We start from the raw sequence: 10,000 nt of genomic DNA, 5'->3' as shown, positions 1-10,000 counted from the left end.
CCCTAACCCTAACCCTAAACCTCACCCTAGCCCTAACCCTAACCCAAACCCTTACCCTAACCCTAACCCTAACCCAAACAGTATCCCTAACCCTAAGCATAACCCTAGGCTTAGCCCTAACCCTCTCACTTACAATAACCCTAACCCTAACCCTAGCCCCAACCCTGACCCTAGCCCTAACCCTAACCCAACCCCTACCACTAACCCTAACCCTAACCCAAACCCTAACCATAACCGTAACCCTAACCCTAACCCGAGCCCTAAACCTAACCCTATCCCTAACCCTAAACGTAACCCTAGCACTAACCCTAACGCTAACCCTAACCCTAAACCTAACCTTAGCCCTAATTCTAACCCTAGGCCTAGCCCTAACCCTAGCCCTAGCCCTATCCTACCCCTACCCCTAACTCAAACTGTAACCCTAAACTGAACCTGAACCCTAACGCTAGCCCTAACTCTAGCTCTAACGCATGTCCTAACCGTTACCCTAGCCCTAGCCCTAGCCCTAAGATTAGCCCTAGCCCTAATCCTAACCCTAACCCTAACCCAAACCCTAACCCAAACCCTAGCCCTAACCCTAACCCTAACCCAAAGCCTACCACTAAACCTAACCAAAACCCTAACCATAATCATAAACCTAACCCTAACCCTAACCCTAGCCCTAACCCTAATGATAACCCTAGCCCTAACCCTAACCCTAACCCTAACCCTAACCCTAACCGTAACCCTAACCCTAACCGTAACCCTAACCCTAACCCAAACAGTATCCCTAACCCTAACCCTGACCCTTACCCTAGGCTTAGCCCTAGCCCTCTCACTTACCATAACCCTAACCCTAGCCCAAACCCTGACCCTAGCCCTAACCCTAACCCAACCCCTACCACTAACCCTAACCCTAACCCAAACACTAACCGTAACAGTAACCCTAACCCTAACCCGAGCCCTAAACCTAACCCTATCACTAACCCTAAACGTAACCCTAGCATTAACCCTAACGCTAAGCCTAAGCCTAAACCTAACCTTAGCCCTAATTCTAACCCTAGGCCTAGCCCTAACCCTAGCCCTAGACCTACCCTACCCCTACCCCAAACTCAAACTCTAACCCTAAACTGAACCTGAACCCTAACGCTAGCCCTAACTCTAGCTCTAACGCATGTCCTAACCGTTACCCTAGCCCTAGCCCTAGCGCTAACACTAGCCCTAGCCCTAATCCTAACCCTAACCCTAACCCAAACCCTAGCCCTAACCCTAACCCTAATCCAAACCGTATCCCTAAACCTAAGCCTACCCCTAACCCTAGCCCTAGCCCTAACCCTAACCCTAACACTAATTCTAACCCTATCCGGAACCCGAACCCAAACTCAAACCCTAACCCCAACCCCAACCACAACACGACAGCAACCACAACCCCAACCGTAACCCTAACCCTAACCTCAACCCCAACCCCAGCCCTAGCCCTAACCCTAGACCTTACCCTAGCCCTATCCGTAGCCCTAGCCCTAACCCTAGCCCTAACCCTAGCCCTAGCCCGAACCCTAACCCTAACCCTAAACCTAACCCTAACCCTAACCCTAACCCTAGCCCAAAGCGTCACCGTAACGATAACCCTAACCCTAGAACTAACCCTAAACCTAACCCTAACCCTAAACCTCACCCTAGCCCTAACCCTAACCCAAACCCTTACCCTAACCCTAACCCTAGCCCAAACAGTATCCCTAACCCTAAGCATAACCCTAGGCTTAGCCCTAACCCTCTCACTTACAATAACCCTAACCCTAACCCTAGCCCCAACCCTGACCCTAGCCCTAACCCTAACCCAACCCCTACCACTAACCCTAACCCTAACCCTCGACCTAACCCTAGCCCTAACCCTAATCCTAACGCTTACCATAACCCTAACCCTAACAAAAAACCATATCCCTAAACCTAAATCTCACCCTAACCCTAGCCTTAGCCCTAACCCTCTCACTAACTGTAACCCTAACCCTAATCCTAGCCCAAACCCTAACCCTAGCCCTAACCCAACCCCTACCACTAACCCTAACCCTAACCCAAACCCTAACCAGAACCGTAACCCTAAACCTAACACTAATCCGAGCCCTAAACCTGAACCTAACCCTAACCCTAGCCCTAGCTCTAGCTCTAACCCTAGCCCTAACCGTTACCCTAGCCCTAGCCCTAGCCCTAACCCTAGCCCTAATCCTAGCCCGAACCCTAACCCTAACCCTAGCCCTAACCCTAACCCTAACCCTAACCCTAGCCCTAACCCTAACCCTAACCCTAACCCTAACCCTAACCCTAACCCTAGCCCTAGCCCTAACACTAACACTAACACTAACCCTATCCCTATCCCTATCCCTATCCCTATCCCTATTCCTATCCCTATCCCAAGCCCTAGCCCTAGCTCTAACACTACAACTAACCCTAGCCCTACCCCTAAACCTGCCCCTAAGCCTAACCCTAACCCTACACCTAAACCTAACCCTAACCCTAACCCTAACCCTAACCCTAACCCTAACACTAACCCTAGCCCTAGCCCTAGCCCTAGCCCTAACCCTAACACAAACCCTAGCCCTAGCCCTAGCCCTCGCCCTAAACCTAACCCTAACCCTAACCCTAACCCTAGCCCTAGCCCTAGCCCTAACCCTACCCTAAACCTAACCTGAACTCTAGCCCTAACCCTTGCCCTAACTCTAACCCTAACCCTAACCCTAACCCTAACCCTAACCATAGCCGTAACCCTAACACTACCCTAATCCTACCCCTACCCCTACCCCTACCCCTAACCCTAACCGTAGCCCTGACCCTAATGCTAACCCTGGCCCTAACACTAACCCTAACCCTCACCCTAACCCTAGCCCTGACCCTCACCCTAACCCCAACCCTAACCCTAACCCTAACTCTAACTCTAAGCATAGCCCTTACCCTAACCCTTGCCCTAGCCCTAGCCCTAGCCGTAACCCTCACCCTCACCCTCACCCTAACCCTAACCCTAACCCTAACCGTAACCCTAACCATAGCCCTTGCCTAACCCTTGCCCTAGCTCTAGCCCTAGCCCTAGCCCTAACCCTAACCCAAGCCCTAACCCTAGCCCTAACCCTAGCCCTAACCTTAGCCCTAACTGTAGCCCTAGCAGTAACCCTAGCCCTAGCCCGAACACTGACCCTAACCCTAACACAAACCCTAACCCTAACCATAACTCTAACCTTAACCCTAACCCTAACCCAAACCCTAACCCTAACCCTAACTCTAACCTTAACCCTAACCCAAACCCTAGCCCTAACCCTAACCCAAAGCCTACCACTAAACCTAACCAAAACCCTAACCATAATCATAAACCTAACCCTAACCCTAGCCCTAACCTAATGATAACCCTAGCCCTAACCCTAACCCTAAAACTAACCCTCACCCTAAACCTAGCCCTCACCCTAACCCTAACTCTACTCCTAACCCTAAACCTCACCGAACCCTAACCCTAGACATGACGCAAGCCCTAACCGTAGCCCTAGCCCTAGCCCTAACCCTAACCCTAACCCTAAACCTAAACCTAAACCTAACTCTAATGCTAACGCTAACGCCAGCCCTAACCCTAATGCTAACCCTAGCCGTAACCCTCACCCTCACCCTCACCCTAACCATAGCCCTCACACTGACCCTAACCCTAACCGTAACAATAGCCCTTGACCTAACCCTTGCCCTAGCCCTATCCCTATCCCTATCCCTATCCCTAGTCCTATCCCTAGCCCTAACCCTAACCCTAACCCTAACCCAAGCCCAAACCCTAGCCGTATCCCTAACCCCACCCTAACCCTAACTCTAGCCCTAACCCGAACCCTAACCCTAACCCTAACCCTAACCCTAACCCTCGACCTAACCCTAGCCCTAACCCTAATCTCAACGCTAACCATAACCCTAACCCTAACAAAAAACCATATCCCTAAACCTAAATTTCACCCTAACCCTAGCCTTAGCCCTAACCCTCTCACTAACTGTAACCCTAACCCTAATCCTAGCCCAAAACCTAACCCTAGCCCGAACCCGAACCCGAACCCTAACCCTAACCCAAACCCTAACCAATACCGTAACCCTAAACCTAACACTAACCCGAGCCCTAAACCTGAACCTAACCCTAAACCTAACCATAACCCTAACCCTAGCGCTAATCCTAACTCTAACGCTAACCCTAAACCTAACCCTAGCCCTAGCCCTAACCCTAGGCCTAGCCGTAACCATACCCCTACCCCTACCCCTGCCCCTAACCCAAACTGTAACCCTAAACTGAACCTGAACCTGAACCCTAACCCTAGCCCTAGCTCTAGCTCTAACCCTAGCCCTAACCGTTACCCTAGCCCTAGCCCTAGCCCTAACCCTAGCCCTAATCCTAGCCCGAACCCTAACCCTAACCCTAGCCCTAACCCTAACCCTAACCCTAGCCCTTACCCTAACCCTAACCCTAACCCTAACCCTAACCCTAACCCTAACCCTAGCCCGAGCCCTAACACTAACACTAACCCTATCCCTATCCCTATCCCTCTCCCTATCCCTATCCCTATCCCTATCCCTATCCCTATCCCAAGATTAGCCCTAGCTCTAACACTACGACTAACCCTAGCCCTACCCCTAAACCTGCCCCTAAGCCTAACCCTAACCCTACACCTAAACCTAACCCTAACCCTAACCCTAACCCTAACACTAACCCTAGCCCTAGCCCTAGCACTAACCCTAACACAAACCCTAGCCCTAGCCCTAGCCCTCGCCCTAAACCTAACCGTAACCCTAACCCTAACCCTAGCCCTAGCCCTAACCCTACCCTAAACCTAACCTGAACTCTAGCCCTAACCCTTGCCCTAACACTAACCCTAACCCTAACCCTTACCCTAACCCTAACCATAGCCGTAACCCTAACACTACCCTAATCCTACCCCTACCCCTACCCCTACCCCTACCCCTAACCGTAGCCCTGACCCTAATGCTAACCCTGGCCCTAACACTAACCCTAACCCTCACCCTAACACTAGCCCTGACCCTCACCCAAACCCCAACCCTAACCCTAACCCTAACTCTAACTCTAAGCATAGCCCTTGCCCTAACCCTTGCCCTAGCCCTAGCCCTAGCCCTAACCCTCACGCTAACCCTAACCCTAACCCTAACCCTTACCCTAACACTAACCCTAACCCTAACCATAGCCCTTGCCTATCCCTTGCCCTAGCCCTAGCCCTAGCCCTAGCCCTAGCCCTAAACCTAACCCAAGCCCTAACCCTAGCCCTAACCCTAGCCCTAACCTTAGCCCTAACTGTAGCCCTAGCAGTAACCCTAGCCCTAGCCCGAACACTAACCCTAACCCTAACACAAACCCTAACCCTAACCCTAACTCTAACCTTAACCCTAACCCTAACCCAAACCCTAACCCTAACCCTAACCCTAACTCTAACCTTAACCCTAACCCAAACCCTAGCCCTAACCCTAACCCAAAGCCTACCACTAAACCTAACCAAAACCCTAATCATAATCATAAACCTAACCCTAACCCTAGCCCTAACCCTAATGATAACCCTAGCCCTAACCCTAACCCTAAAACTAACCCTCACCCTAAACCTAGCCCTCACCCTAACCCTAACTCTACTCCTAACCCTAAACCTCACTGAACCCTAACCCTAGACATGACGCAAGCCCTAACCGTAGCCCTAGCCCTAGCCCTAACCCTAACCCTAACCCTAACCCTAACCCTAAACCTAAACCTAACTCTAATGCTAACGCTAATGCCAGCCCTAACCCTAACGCTAATCCTAGCCGTAACCCTCACCCTCACCCTCACCCTAACCATAGCCCTCACACTGACCCTAACCCTAACCGTAACAATAGCCCTTGACCTAACCCTTGCCCTAGCCCTAGCCCTAGCCCTATCCCTATCCCTAGTCCTATCCCTATCCCTATCCCTATCCCTATCCCTATCCCTATCCCTATCCCTATCCCAAACCTAACCCTAGCCCTAGCCCTAACATTAACCCTAACCCTAGCCCTAACCCTAGACCTTACCCTAACCCAAAGCCTACCACTAACCCTAATACAAACCCTAACCATAACCGTAGCCCTAACCCTAATGCTCACCCTAGCCCTAACACTAACCAGAACCCTCACCCTAACCCTAGCCCTCACCCTATACCTAACCCTAACCCTAACCCTAACCCTTGCCCTAGCCCAAGCCCTAGCCATAGCCCTAACCCTAACACTAATCCTAGCCTTAGACCTAACCCTTGTCCGAGCCCTAACCCTAACCATAGCCGTAACCCTAACCCTACCCTAATCCTACCCCTACCCCTCCCCTAACCCTAACCGTAGCCCTGACCCTAATGCTAACCCTGGCCCTAACACTAACCCTAACCCTCACCCTAACACTAGCCCTGACCCTCACCCTAACCCCAACCCTAACCCTAACCCTAACTCTAACTCTAAGCATAGCCCTTGCCCTAACCCTTGCCCTAGCCCTAGCCCTAGCCCTAGCCCTAACCCTCACGCTAACCCTAACCCTAACCCTAACCCTTACCCTAACACTAACCCTAACCCTAACCATAGCCCTTGCCTAACCCTTGCCCTAGCCCTAGCCCTAGCCCTAGCCCTAGCCCTAAACCTAACCCAAGCCCTAACCCTAGCCCTAACCCTAGCCCTAACCTTAGCCCTAACTGTAGCCCTAGCAGTAACCCTAGCCCTAGCCCGAACACTAACCCTAACCCTAACACAAACCCTAACCCTAACCCTAACTCTAACCTTAACCCTAACCCTAACCCAAACCCTAACCCTAACCCTAACTCTAACCTTAACCCTAACCCAAACCCTAGCCCTAACCCTAACCCAAAGCCTACCACTAAACCTAACCAAAACCCTAATCATAATCATAAACCTAACCCTAACCCTAGCCCTAACCCTAATGATAACCCTAGCCCTAACCCTAACCCTAAAACTAACCCTCACCCTAAACCTAGCCCTCACCCTAACCCTAACTCTACTCCTAACCCTAAACCTCACTGAACCCTAACCCTAGACATGACGCAAGCCCTAACCGTAGCCCTAGCCCTAGCCCTAACCCTAACCCTAACCCTAACCCTAAACCTAAACCTAACTCTAATGCTAACGCTAATGCCAGCCCTAACCCTAACGCTAATCCTAGCCGTAACCCTCACCCTCACCCTCACCCTAACCATAGCCCTCACACTGACCCTAACCCTAACCGTAACAATAGCCCTTGACCTAACCCTTGCCCTAGCCCTAGCCCTATCCCTATCCCTATCCCTATCCCTATCCCTATCCCTATCCCTATCCCTATCCCAAACCTAACCCTAGCCCTAGCCCTAACATTAACCCTAACCCTAGCCCTAACCCTAGACCTTACCCTAACCCAAAGCCTACCACTAACCCTAATACAAACCCTAACCATAACCGTAGCCCTAACCCTAATGCTCACCCTAGCCCTAACACTAACCAGAACCCTCACCCTAACCCTAGCCCTCACCCTATACCTAACCCTAACCCTAACCCTAACCCTTGCCCTAGCCCAAGCCCTAGCCATAGCCCTAACCCTAACACTAATCCTAGCCTTAGACCTAACCCTTGTCCGAGCCCTAACCCTAACCATAGCCGTAACCCTAACCCTACCCTAATCCTACCCCTACCCCTCCCCTAACCCTAACCGTAGCCCTGACCCTAATGCTAACCCAGGCCCTAACACTAACCCTAACCCTCACCCTAACCCTAGTCCTGACCCTCACCCTAAACCCAACCGTAACCCTAACCCGAACTCTAACCCTAACCATAGCCCTTGCCCTAACCCTTGCCCTAGCCCTAGCCCTAGCCCTAGCCCTAGCCCTAACCCTCACCCTCACCCTAACCCTAACCCTTACCCTAACCATAGCCCTTGCCTAACCCTTGCCCTAGCCCTAGCCCTAGCCCTAACCCTAACCCAAGCCCTAACCCTAGCCCTAACCCTAGCCCTAACCTTAGCCCTAACTGTAGCCCTAGCAGTAACCCTAGCCCTAGCCCGAACACTAACCCTAACCCTAACACAAACCTTAACCCTAACCCTAACTCTAACCTTAACACTAACCCTAACCCAAACCCTAACCCTAACCCTAACACTAACCCTAACTCTAACCTTAACCCTAACCCTAACCCTAACCCTAACCCTAACCCTAACCCTCGACCTAACCCTAGCCCTAACCCTAATCCTAACGCTAACCATAACCCTAACCCTAACAAAAAACCATATCCCTAAACCTAAATCTCACCCTAACACTAGCCTTAGCCCTAACCCTCTCACTAACTGTAACCCTAACCCTAATCCAAGCCTAAACGCTATCCCTATCCCTAACCCTAACCCAACACCTACCACTAACCCTAACGCTAACCCAAACCCTAACCAGAACCAGAACCGTAACCCTAACCCTAACCTGAGCCCTTAACCTAACCCTAGCCCTAACCCTAACCCTAAGCCTAACCCTAGCGCTAACCCTAACCTTAACCCTAAACCTAACTATAGCCTTAACCCTAACCCTAGGCCTAGACCTAACCCTACCCCTACCCCTACCCCTAAACCAAACTGTAACCCTAAACTAAAACTGAACTCTAACCCTAACCCTAGCCCTAGCTCTAGTTCTAACCCTAGCCCTAACCCTTACCCTAGCCCTAGCCCTAACCCTAGACCTTACCCTAACTCAAAGCCTACCACTAACCCTAACACAAACCCTAACCATAACCGTAGCCCTAACCCTAATGCTAACCCTAGACCTAACACTAACCAGAACCCTCACCCTAACCATAGCCCTCACCCTATACCTAACCCGAACCATAACCCTAACCCTAACCCTAACCTAAGCCCTAACCCTAGCCCTAACCCTAGCCCTATCCGTAGCCCTAGCCCTAGCCCTAACCCTAGCCCTAGCCCGAACCCTAACCCTAACCCTAACCCTAACCCTAACCCTAACCCTAGCCCAAAGCGTCACCCTAACGATAACCCTAACCCTAGACCTAACCCTAACCCTAACCCTAAACCTCACCCTAGCCCTAACCCTAACCCAAACCCTAACCCAAACCCTAGCCCTAACCCTAACCCAAAGCCTACCACTAAACCTAACCAAAACCCTAACCATAATCATAAACCTAACCCTAACCCTAGCCCTAACCCTAATGATAACCCTAGCCCAACCCTAACCCTAAAACTAACCCTCACCCTAAACCTAGCCCTCACCCTAACCCTAACTCTACTCCGAACACTAAACCTCACCGAACCCTAACCCTAGCCATGACGCAAGCCCTAACCGTAGCCCTAGCCCTAGCCCTAACCCTAACCCTAACCCTAACCCTAACCCTAAACCTAAACCTAACTCTAATGCTAACGCTAACGCCAGCCCTAACCCTAATGCTAACCCTAGCCGTAACCCTCACCCTCACCCTCACCCTAACCATAGCCCTCACACTGACCCTAAACCTAACCGTAACAATAGCCCTTGACCTAACCCTTGCCCTATCCCTATCCCTATCCCAATCCCTAGTCCTATCCCTATCCCTATCCCTATCCCTATCCCTAGTCCTATCCCTAACCCTAACCCTAACCTTAACCCAAGCCCAAACCCTAGCCGTAGCCCTAACCCCACCCTAACCCTAACCCGAACTCTAGCCCTAACCCGAACCCTAGCCCTAACCCTAACACTAACCCTAGCCCTAGCCCTAGCCCTAGCCCTTGCCCTAGCCCGAGCCTTAACCCTAAACCTAACCCTAGCCCAGACCCTATCCCTAAACCTATCCCTACCCCTAAACCTAACCCTAGCACTAACCCTAACCCTAACCCTAGCCCTAGCGCTAACCCTAACGCTAACCCTAACCCTAGCCCTAGCCCTAGCTTTAACCCTAGCCCTAGCCCTAGCCCTAAACCTAACCCCAACCCCAACCCAAACCCTAACCCAAACCATAAACCTACCCCAAACCCTAACCCTAACCCGAACCGAACCTG

This window comes from Heloderma suspectum, chromosome W (assembly GCF_057233095.1).
Source record: "Heloderma suspectum isolate Gila_16-S chromosome W, 16-S_ref, whole genome shotgun sequence".
Classification (NCBI taxonomy): domain Eukaryota; kingdom Metazoa; phylum Chordata; class Lepidosauria; order Squamata; family Helodermatidae; genus Heloderma; species Heloderma suspectum.
Note: the sequence above shows the minus strand (reverse complement) of the source record.